This window comes from Drosophila bipectinata, chromosome 4, assembly GCF_030179905.1.
Source record: "Drosophila bipectinata strain 14024-0381.07 chromosome 4, DbipHiC1v2, whole genome shotgun sequence".
Classification (NCBI taxonomy): domain Eukaryota; kingdom Metazoa; phylum Arthropoda; class Insecta; order Diptera; family Drosophilidae; genus Drosophila; species Drosophila bipectinata.
In genome coordinates, this window is record NC_091740.1 from 11,204,326 (window position 1) to 11,217,259 (window position 12,934).

Genomic DNA, 12,934 nt, shown 5'->3' on the forward strand with positions numbered 1-12,934 from the left:
CCCTTCAAAAGAAAATAGCAAGCGGTCAGTTGCAGGATCCTAAGCAAGACCCAGTGTCTTTGTGAAGTTGCTACCATCATCAAACTTTAGGAAAGACTCCCGATCTTCTTCAGGCACCTTATCCAGAACGTCAGCAACATTGGAGCACCACTTCCTTAACCGAAAATGGCCTTTGGCAAGGATCGCGGATGTTTGCTGCATTATGATAATAGCTTCATCTATAGAGTCGCCTCCGGAAAGCACATCATCCACATAAAAGCCGCGACGCAGAATTTCGGCCCCCTTTGGAAACATTATTTGCTCATCATCTGCCAACTGATGCATTGTCCGAACTGCTAAAAATGAGGCAGGCTTCGTTCCGTAGGTGACCGTGTCCAGCTTAAAAACCTGTAACTCATCCTGGGTGGAATCCCGCCAAAGAATACACTGAAGATAGCTGTCCTCAGGAAAAACCCTGACGCAACGATACATTTTACAAATATCTCCAGTAATGGCCACCCGATGGCATCGGAACCTTAACAGAATATGCAGTAACTTTGGCTGAATAACTGGGCCAGACATCAACACGTCATTCAATGAATATCCAGAAGTTGTGACAGCAGATCCATCAAAGACAACCCTGAGCTTGGTTGTTGAACTGTCCTCCTTTAAAACACAATGGTGTGGAAGAAAGTATTGGCCAGTGACGCTCGCATCAGAAGGGACTGGAGACATGTGACCCAACTCCAGATACTCCTTTATGAAGGCAGCATATTGCTCCTTTAATTGAGGACGGCGACAGAGCTTCCTTTCGAGGGAAAGAAATCGTCGAACGGCTTGGGGGTACGACTCTCCCAGCAGCTTAGAGCCGCATTTTAACGGAAGCCGCACCGCGTAAGCGCCGGAATCCAGCCGAGCAACATGTTGCACGAAATGCGCATCGCAATCTAGCTCTTCCTTCGTCCACTTCACAATAGGCTCGCAGCAGTCTTCGATTTCCCAAAACCGGCGGAGCAAAGAATCCAGCTGATCATCCAGCATTGTCGCGCTCTCCGGAACATCCTTGTGGGCAGTGGAAACGAGTGATCTTCTCTGGACATGTGAACCGCCTCCACACACGACCCATCCAAGTTGAGTTTTCTGCAGCAATGGCAGGCCGGCTGAGAGCTTAATTTGCCCAACACACAACAGCTCATAAAACAGACTGGCTCCGATAAGAAGGTCGATGCGCTGTGGGCGGAAAAATTCAGGATCAGCCAAAGAAAGATTGCCAGGAATATTCCAGCTGGAGACATCCAAACTGAAGCTAGGCTGCAGGTCCATGATATTGGCGGCGATGACGGCGTTAACCAGGGCCGAGTACTCTGAACAGTGGGAACGTAGGGGAACATCAACAGAGAATCCATCTGTCGCAAAGCCGGTATCTCCAATACCAGACACCGCCATGAATGACTTGTACCTCCGGAGCTGCAGCTGACTTGCCAGCCGGGAAGTGATCACGTGCACCTGAGATCCAGAATCCAACAAAGCTCGGCATGGAACAAGGGATCCAGCGCGACTACGAACAAAAATGTTCGCTGTAGCAAGCAACGATATATCGCCGCTGTGACCTTGAGCAACTAGTGCATTAGCAGTGGACGGCGAAGAGGCTGCAGGATCGGCGACCTCGGCTATGGCTGACGTGGGAGGACCAACCAAAGGCTGGCCGCTAGATGCCGGCGGCTCCAGGAAATGCAGCAGGCTGTGATGCCTCCTTCCACAACTGCGACAACTAGCAGCGAGGCACTCACGCATGTGATGGCCCGTTTGCAGACACTTCCGACAAAGACCGAGTCGCCTGGCCTCACCAAGGCGAATCTCAGGGGGCATTGATAGAAATCGGGGGCATGCAGACATTATATGGGACCATCCACCGCATAGAGCACAGGTAGAGGGAAGCGAATTAGTAACAATAAAGGATGATCTACCATTATTTGCACCTCGACGCCTTCCCACATGAGCGTCCGGGGCGTATGCAGCCATGGCCACGTCCATAGCCTCCAGCGTCCTACACCGCTGCTCCAAAAATTCGGCCATCGACTCCCAAGTAGGGATGGCGTCTGAACCTGAGGAGTTTTGACTCTCCTCCGACTTGGCCTGGGTAGCTGGGTCCAACCTTTGAAGCAGAACTTGGACGATGATGCAGCTGGCGATCTGAACTGAAGTACCCAAATTCTTTAAGGCTCGCATATGGGCATTAAATTTGTCCGAAAGACTTCGAAGTGCTGCTATTGAGCCACTTTCCAACAGACTGAGGCCCAGAATCTCGTTCACGTGTGCCTGAAATATTAAGCGACGGTTATTAAATCGTTTCTCCAATAAATTCAGCGCAACATCATAGTTCTCGTCGGAGACTTCCAAGGAACGAACTGCTTCGAAAGCGGACTCCCGAAGGCAAGATCGCAACCTTTGCAACTTTTCCACCTTACTAATACGAGGATTGCTGCCGACTATGGTAGAGAAGATCGAGTAAAATTCAGCCCATTCCGAGTATCCACCGCTGAACGTAGGGAGCGGCAAAGGAGGCAGCACTTGAAAACTTTGACCTAACCCTGGGTCAGCCTGCATGGTGGACATTCCGTTGGCAAGGGTGGAGTGGGCAGCAATTCGAGATGAGCGAAGGGTCGTCTCGTGCTCAATTTCCGCCTGCATCGTCGCTACGAGCTCCGAAACAGTCCATCGAAGGTCACTGCTGATCTGCAAAATGTCCAAATCCTCAAGCTCCCCGTGGATGGCCTTGAAGTCGCTGAACATGGTGGCTATCTGACCATGTCGCACGTGTAGCATGGCATCGTCCACCTTGGAAATAGGCTGAAGAGCTCCTTGGATCCTCTGTAAGTCCTGGAGAACACCCAGGGCCTTGCACTTTAAAATTGCACTCCGGGTTGGAGTGGGTGCTCCTGTGACGGCGCCGCTGGAGTTCATGATTTATTATATTGAGTTCCGAACAACCGAAATAAATTTTATTTGCTCGCGGCGAACTCGATCTGTCCCACTGTGCGCTCAGAACCGTAGCGGAATTGTGGAATGTATATATATATGAAGCCAGAAGTCTATGCGCGGGCGAATGCACTTGCGTTGTGGATCGTATGTTTGTATGAAGTCTATGCGCGGGCGAATGCACTTGCGTTGTGGATCGTATGTTTGTATGAAGTCTATGCGCGGGCGAATGCACTTGCGTTGTGGATCGTAAATATGTATGTGTGCTTGTGAACTAACGTTTATGTTTATGCCTGTATGTATGTATAATATAATAATATATTATAATTTGTTTATTATTGTAAATAAACTTATTAGACACGTATGATAATTTGATAATGATAATTTCACATAACACTGTTTACAAAATTGTTTCGTTTTTGTTTAAGTAATTTGTTTATGTGTATATAAATATATTAACGATCACATCGGGGTCACCAATGTTTGGTCATCGAGAGTTTTCGATGCCGTAAATAAAAAATCAGAATTTAATTAATTTCAACGTTATAAACTTTATTCAGGCCGCATATGAAATTAGGATTTATGTACAATATTTGAAATCCAATTTAGGATGCGAGCGCAGTAAGAAGACGAACGAGAGTGGCGCCAACCTTGCAGAATAGGCTGAGCGGATGCTCGCTAACCATAAGCGCCGAAGTAGCAAAGCCGAGCGGCCGAAAGAGAGTCGGCTTGCGACCAGCAAAACATCAGTTACTTATTAATTGTTGTGTTTAAATTAGTTGCTTGCTGCTTGACCCGACAATATCAATAACAAAAATAAAAACATATCTTAAAAAAAATAAATAAATAAATATATAAAAAAAATAAATAAATAAATCGATAAACAAATAAAAAAATATCTGACCACTCACATAAATTGGAGACTCATATACTCTTATCAAAACAAATTCTCAATCACGATTTCTTATATTCAATCTTCTAACTGGGGGCTATAAGGAAGGACTTCTTGGTTTCGGACTGAGTGTTTTTTTCGTCAGATCTGTGATTCCCTGGTATTAGGGTAAGCGTTATACTTGGCATTGTCGACTATTCTAATCATCAATTTTATTGATGGTTGATTGTCAAGATGCCTTTCAGTTTAGAATTATATTAATTTTTATTCTATTTTGTTTTTTTTTTTGGGCTCCATTTTGGTCCTTCTTGAAGCAACGCAAGGGCTGTTTGGATTTAGCCGTTTGGGACTTCCATTTCGGGATCCGGAACTCTTTATGAAAACTAATTTATTCCAATTCCTTATTACTATATCTATTATTTCTATTCCTTAAACCTCGCAAACGATCTCGTTTATTTTTGGATCGTGACTTTTTTTTTTCCCCCTTCCAGCGCTATGTGTTTATATTTTTTTATTGATCTAAACACAACCGTCGGATTTCCCCCCATTCCTATATATTAACATCTGTCCTTAAGCTAAATCCTATCTATTTATCACAGTAATTATCACAGTTAAATTTTTGGTTCCTAGTGTGGAAATCAGTTTTTGGTTTTCTTGCCAATTCTGACGACGCATTTGGAATCAATAATATACCACGATCCTTACTGCCATGAATAAAGTTGAATTCTTAAATTTTCTTTCCTCCATCTATCTTTGTAGTCCAGAGATATGCTATTTGGGTGCCTCTCGAGCGGTCACCTATTTATTTCTGTGGACTATAAAAGTAGATGTTCCTCTTGTGGAGGCTATAGCGTTGATTTACAACTGGGCGCCATATTGTTATTACCAATAGGCATGGGTCTGGCTCCGGCTAGCTCATCCAGGGCCGGGGCTTCCCTGACCCTTCCCTGACCCTTCCGACCGTTAACAATAAATTAATCCTAAAAACACAAAGGTCTATCGGACATTACTCAACACTGAAACTCCCACAACATTAAAATTCAAGACTCCTAATACTAACACGCGTAACATTTATGCTTACCCTATCGAATCACAGATTTTTAATACTCCTGTTGACTTGGAGTTTCGTGGCCTTCCCTCCCATCCTTAGCGGAACGCTGGCCTTTTCTCGCGTCCGCCCGTAAGTCCAACACCCGATCCCCTCTCTACTTTCCCATTATCCCTTCCTCATGCCTCCTGCCATACAGCTCTTCTCAATGTTCATTTTTTCTCAATACTTTTTTTTTTATTTTTTAAGCTAATATTTAAACATTCGGAATCCGTTCTGGAGCTTTTGCTTTGCTTTCAGGCGCTTTCCCTTCTCTAATTTTATCACACCACGCGGGGAATAAGGTTTCAAATTTTCCCTACATAGGAGAGCTCTCTTGGGATTTGGGAAAACCATATATTAGAGGGAAATTGGATCTTCCAGCTTCCACAGCCACTACCGAAACTCACAAATTTGATAGAAAATAAATAAAAATTAAACAGGACTTATAATTAGGTACAAACAATATAAATAATAAGAAAGAAAACCTAACTTCGGGCGGAGCCGAAGTTGATATACCCTTGCAGTTAAAACCGGATATATAGCACAAACATCGGATATAGTTGGCCGATCCTTATGAGAATATGATAATATAACCCAATTTATTATTTGGGTGCTATTATTAGGAGCTCGTTGTCCTCTAGAGCTTTTAGCCTTCTTTCTACCTGATAGTCCGTTCCATCCGTGAACATGTGCTGTCCAAACAGGGCAAAATGTGGTGTTACTCCCGTCGTATGCACCGACGTCCTTAGAGCCGCCTGTGTGTGAAATATCCAAAAGTGTGAAATATCTTACCCACCAAGATTTTCACCACCTCTGCCGTCGTTGCTTCCTTCATCGCCTTCAGGAAGACGTACTTTGAGAAGTGGTCTACCACCACAAATATATAGGCGTGCCCTTTACGCGACCTCGGATACTTCCCTAGGAAGTCTATATAAAGTTTCTGAAATGACCTATAGGTTACCGTCTCTGCTCCTATGCCTGGCCGCGGGCCGCTATTCGTAGGCTTCGTCTCCTTACACGTTCGACAGTCCCCTACAAAAGCCCGGACTTGAGCTACAATTCCCGGCCAGTAAAAACGCTGCCTCAAACGATGCAGAGTTTTACCCATTCCTTCGTAGGCCTTATTATGTGGGGAATGCGCCTGGTCTATCATGGCTACACTCAGAGAGGCAGGTACCCACAACTTCCAAGTGTTCTCCTCCAACTCCGCTGCGGTTCTGCACTCCGTTCGCTTGAACACGTAGCCGTCCTTAATATCCGGGAACCTCTCTTTTTCCGACTCGAGCACCTGCCCCAACTCCACGTATTCTGGTGATTCAAATTCGGTTGTATGGAATCCGAGCATCCAGTCTTCTTCGGGCTCCTCGACGGCTTCCAACATCCTGGATAGCGTGTCTGGCACCACCTTTTCGGTCTCTTTGCAGTGCTCGATTGCCATCTGGTACGGTTGTAGCTTAAAAAGACCACCTAGCCAATCTTCCGGCCAGGTTCTTTACGGACATGATTCATTGCAGGCTCGAATGATCCGTGAGCTTACATGGCAGCTTACGTGGCATCAGTTCGATGTACGGCCGAAAACGTTCCACTGCTAACACGGCTGCCAAACACTCCTTATCCGTTACGCTGTAGTTGCGCTGCGGTGGGTTTAGCTTCTGGGAAAAGAAGGCTATAGGACGCTCGCCCTCATCTTTCGCTTTCTGGAACAGCACTGCTCCTACCCCTGTGTCCGAAGCATCGCACTGCACATAAAACATACTTTTAAAATCAGGATGTCTTAAGACTGGCGCCGTAGTCAGTGCCTCCTACAGCATCTTCACCGACTTATCTGCCTCCTCCGTCATTACGAATTTGCCCTTTCTCAGAGTATCCGTCAGCGGCGCCGCCAGTTCTGCGAAGTTCCGTATGAATCTTCGGTACCATCCTTCCATCCCGAAGAATTCCCGAACTTCCTTGGCACTCTTTGGCACCGTGACCTTGTTGATTGCTTTAACTTTCTCTGGATCGGTCCTCACCACTCCTCCGCCAATCACATAGCCCAGATAGCGCAGCTCCTTGAAGCAAAAGTATGACTTCTTCAGGCCTATTGTCAGTCCTGCCGCCTTCAAACTTCTGGAAACCTCCTCCAGCGACCTCATGTGGTCCTGAAAGTTTTCGGATACCACCAACAAGTCGTCCCGGTACATAAAGACGCTTTCCCTGAGTTCCTGCGGATCACTTTGTCCATGAGTCGACACAACCTCTGGCTGCATTCGTTAACCCGAATGGCATTACCACGAAATGGTACAACGGACGACCCGGTACCGTGAAAGCCGTATACCTTTTGCTGGCGTCGTCCAACTCTATCTGCCAGAACTCGTGCTTCAAGTCCATACTGGAGATGTAACTTGTTGTCTCTATACGACTTAAGATTCCCTCAAAGTTTTGCTGCGGATATGCGTCCTTGATCGTAATCTTATTCAACTTCCGAGCGTCGAGGCAGAGGCGATTCTTTCCTGGCTTCCGGACTAATGTAATGGTGTTGCTCCACGCGCTGTCACTCTCTTCTATCACTCCGAGTCGTAGCATCTCATCGACTTCCTGATAGATCAGCGTCTGTACTGCTGGAGACACGGGATAGTGCCGATCCTTGATAGGAGTGGCCCCTTCAGTCAGCTCGATGGTATGTTTCATAATCGCGGTCCTTCCTAATCCACTTTCCTCAAAATTCAGGACGGATTTTTGGACTCCCTCCAGGTGTTTACTCTCCGCTTCACTTAATTTATGATGTTCGTGTTTACCTTGCTCCGCCGTTGTCCTGCTCGTCTCCTTCTGGGCCATTTCCACTTCATCTACTTAAAGCAATTCTGTGGCGATCTCGAACTCCTGCCAGAAATTCACTCCCAGGTATAACTCTTGCTCCAACGATGGACATAGGTAGAACAAGATTTCCCTTTTTTTATTTCTTTGCTCCGCCTCCACCACCACCTTGCCCAAGATTTGCTGCGGTGCTCCGTTCGCTGTCCGGCCCTTTGCGTGCCACTGCTTCCATGGAATTTCTAGACGCTCCACCCATTCTCTGCAGCCTCTTCCGACCAAACTGACCAAAGCTCCAGAATCCAACAGACCTTTCATCTCCATCCCTGCCACCTTGACCATAGCGTAGGGTCGGGGGTCAATCCTGGTTGCCCCTCGCGTCATTGACATCACCGAGCTGCTTACTCCCTGGCGTCCCTTCTTCTAAAGCGCTCTCGGATCTTTTTGACCCTTCTCGTGACCATCGTCATCCCAGCTGGTTCTGCCGGAAGATTCTCTCTCTCGCCTCTTTGTACCGTCGCACCCTCTCCTCCAAGCTCTGAATCACCTTTTGTTTCGCTTGCTTTATACTTCCGGCTCCATCTTGGTTGTCGGGTACGGACTCTCTTTTAGCTATATTAACCCGGCTCACTGCCTCCTCTGGACCTCGGGCTTTTTCGCTGAACGTTGGTTGCCCGCTACCCCAACGTTCCTGTTGGCGTTTCCCTGCCTGCAGTTCGGACATTTTGGCGTTACGGTGTTGGCCAACCCGCACTTGTAGCAGAAGATCCGTCGCTGCTCTGCTTCGCAGTCCATGTAAACGTGACCCTCTTGCTGACAGTTCCACCACTTGATCACTTTCCGGGGTGCGCCGTTGGTCATTGCTGCCACCGTTTCCTCCGACCTTTACATTCCGCCTCCTTTGGCTGATTCGTTTGTCCAATAGAAATGTCAGTCCAGTCTTCCTACACGTGGATCATCCCGGGGCTTGTATCCAGTGGCCATGCGTTGCCTATACCTTGTTCCTCTCTCCGGAATTAGGACCCGTTCTACCTCCTCACATTCGTCGTGTAGGTGTTCCAGTGTTTACACCCTAATCGGATAGACCCACTGCCTCATCGGCTCCAGCAGATTTCGTTTTGCCGTCTTGATAATCCAATCATTCTCCACTCCTGATTTTATGGATGCCACCAGTCTATTGAGGGCCATGAAATACTCCTCCAGCGACTCTCCCTGCCGTTGTTTTCTTTCCGCAATATCTTGTATTCTATCATAATCGCTTCTGTTGTCGCAATATCTGCGTTGGATGGCTTCTTTTAGTTCTCTCCAGTCGTATGGCGGCTTTGTCATTATTAGTAGCCAGTACCATTCAGATGCCTCCTCGGTCAGCAATCGGTGGAAGTCCCGTAGCAACTCAATCCATGGCATCGCATACTGCTTTTGTAGGTGTTCTACTCGGAATACGAAATCCTCCGCTCTCATCGTTCCTGGACGCCCGGAAAACTGATAATTCCACTTATATACGGGTACATATTGTCGGCTCCTATGCTGCGATTTCTGTCCCGGTGGAAAACGATACGCCCCTCTTGCATTTTCATTCCTAGGCCCGTCTCTTTGCGACCCAAGGAAACTCCTATTACGGCTAGAACTGCGGGGTCTCCATTCGGTCTGCGGTGCCGGGAACTCCCAATTTCTATTCCCTTCCGCCCTTTGATTTCTTTCCGCCATTACCCGGTTACCCTGTCTCCTGTTGTTTCCCGCATCGGAGCTCGGTGGTGCTAGTAAAATTGCCGGCTTTTCCGCCTTTCGTTTGTCCTCCTGACACATTCCTGTACTTGAAGAACCGTCTGCTGACCCTGCCGGCTGATTATTCTCCACCTGCGTCGTCATTGAGGACTCGGAGGAGCTAGAGGACGGGATCTTCTCCCTGCTTTGCTCTATCTTCCGGATAATCTGCTCGAATCCTGTCCTCATGCACGCGTCGATCCTTCGATCTACCAACTGGCTGAGATCCACCCTTAGCTGCTTTTGAGATGTGTGTATGAGGGCTTGAATCTCCTGACGATTAAACGATGCGTAGGCCTCTGCGTTTTCCATGCTGTATTGCTCCTGTATGGGGTCTAATTGAACATGGGAATAGGTCCCATATGGAGTGGATGCTTGGTCCAGGCTGAGGTTTCTCGGAATCGCTCCCCTTTGTTGTGCGCTGAGCCGACCGGTCTCTCTAGTATCTGTACCGCCCTGTGTGCCCCCTTCCATGTCCAAATCTATTTCCCTTTCTTCGAGCATTGAAAGACTTGGACCGCCCATGGAAGTGTGATTCGGAGGTTCTCTTTCGGATTTCGGAGTTTTGTTATCTACCAGGAGAACTGTCTTAAATCGCCTAATAAATCTATACTCAACTGAATAAATAAATAAAGGATAAACCTTAGGGAACACTATCAACAATATCAATAAATAAATATATCAATAACAAAAATAAAAACATATCTTAAAAAAAAATAAATAAATAAATATATAAAAAAAATAAATAAATAAATCGATAAACAAATAAAAAAATATCTGACCACTCACATAAATTGGAGACTCATATACTCTTATCAAAACAAATTCTCAATCACGATTTCTTATATTCAATCTTCTAACTGGGGGCTATAAGGAAGGACTTCTTGGTTTCGGACTGAGTGTTTTTTTCGTCAGATCTGTGATTCCCTGGTATTAGTGTAAGCGTTATACTTGGCATTGTCGACTATTCTAATCATCAATTTTATTGATGGTTGATTGTCAAGATGCCTTTCAGTTTAGAATTATATTAATTTTTATTCTATTTTTTTTTTTTTTTTGGGGCTCCATTTTGGTCCTTCTTGAAGCAACGCAAGGGCTGTTTGGATTTAGCCGTTTGGGACTTCCATTTCGGGATCCGGAACTCTTTATAAAAACTAATTTATTCCAATTCCTTATTACTATATCTATTATTTCTATTCCTTAAACCTCGCAAACGATCTCGTTTATTTTTGGATCGTGACTTGTTTTTTTCCCCCTTCCAGCGCTATGTGTTTATATTTTTTTATTGATCTAAACACAACCGTCGGATTTTCCCCCATTCCTATATATTAACATCTGTCCTTAAGCTAAATCCTATCTATTTATCACAGTAATTATCACAGTTAAATTTTTGGTTCCTAGTGTGGAAATCAGTTTTTGGTTTTCTTGCCAATTCTGACGACGCATTTGGAATCAATAATATACCACGATCCTTACTGCCATGAATAAAGTTGAATTCTTAAATTTTCTTTCCTTCATCTATCTTTGTAGTCCAGAGATATGCTATTTGGGTGCCTCTCGAGCGGTCACCTATTTATTTCTGTGGACTATAAAAGTAGATGTTCCTCTTGTGGAGGCTATAGCGTTGATTTACAACTGGGCGCCATATTGTTATTACCAATAGGCATGGGTCTGGCTCCGGCTAGCTCATCCAGGGCCGGGGCTTCCCTGACCCTTCCCTGACCCTTCCGACCGTTAACAATAAATTAATCCTAAAAACACAAAAGGTCTATCGGACATTACTCAACACTGAAACTCCCACAACATTAAAATTCAAGACTCCTAATACTAACACGCGTAACATTTATGCTTACCCTATCGAATCACAGATTTTTAATACTCCTGTTGACTTGGAGTTTCGTGGCCTTCCCTCCCATCCTTAGCGGAACGCTGGCCTTTTCTCGCGTCCGCCCGTAAGTCCAACACCCGATCCCCTCTCTACTTTCCCATTATCCCTTCCTCATGCCTCCTGCCATACAGCTCTTCTCAATATTCATTTTTTCTCAATACTTTTTTTTTATTTTTTAAGCTAATATTTAAACATTCGGAATCCGTTCTGGAGCTTTTGCTTTGCTTTCAGGCGCTTTCCCTTCTCTAATTTTATCCCACCACGCGGGGAATTAGGTTTCAAATTTTCCCTACCTAGGAGAGCTCTCTTGGGATTTGGAACACCCATACATTGAAGGGAAATTAGAACTTCCAGCTTCCACAGCCGCTACCGGAACTCACAAAATAGAAATAAAAACAAGAAAGCAAAGCTAACTTCGGGTGGAGCCGAAGTTGATATACCCTTGCAGTTAAAACCGGATATATATCGCAAACATCGGATATAGTTGGCCGATCCTTATGAGAATATATAATTTACTTAATTTATAGTAATACAAAATTTAAAACAAGTCCCAAACTTCTTTCTTCAAAAATACCAAAGTTGGTATTTCTATCAGAATCCATTTCCAATCGTTCAGTTATATGGCAGCTGTAAGATATAGTCGGCCGATCGTTATGAAATTTGGTAGGTCGGATTAATTGACAAAAAATATAATCTGTACCAAGTTCCAGCTTTCTATCTTCAAAAACACGAAAGTTGGGTCGTTTTCGATCGTTCAGTCTTATGGCAGCTATAAGATATAGTCGACCGATCCTTATGAAATTTGGCATGTCGTAATGTTTTGCCAAAAATAGCTCTCGTTTCAAATTAAAACTCTCTAACTCTAAAAACCAAAACTATTTCGGATCAATCAGTTATATGGCGAGCCGAGCCGTTCCGACTAATATACTGCGTGCAAAAGAAAGAAGGGTGTGTGCAAAGTTTCAAGACGATAGCTTTAAAACTGGTAGACCAGTTCGCGTAGAAACAGACAGACAGACGGACATGCTCATATCAACTCAGGAGGTGATCCTGATCAAGAATATATATACTTTATAGCATCGGAGTTGTCTTCTTCACTGCGTTGCACGCTTTTGGACAAAATTATAATACCCTCTGCAAGGGTATAAAAATACGTATTTACCGTTATTTATAGAAAAAGACGTTTTTTGAATGTCGGATTCTCTCATTAATATTTAATTAAAACCTGAAACCAGGTCAATTGTGGAAAAAAATTTTGCTTTTCCCAGATTAGCTTTATATAACAGAAGGATCCATCTGTTATATTAGCTGATCTGGGAAGGCATAGGGCATATTGGGAATTGTGTTTTCATTTATTTTTTTAAAATCAATGACAAGTCTTAGTTTTGGACTGCCATCTTCATTGTATCCTTTTTTCGGAACTACAAGAACTGGAGAATTATACGGACTTCTGCTAGGTTGTATGATTTTTTCGGACAACATTCTTTTAATTTCTTTATTAACAAATTCTGCAACGGATTGGGCATATGGGTATTGTTTTCCATATATG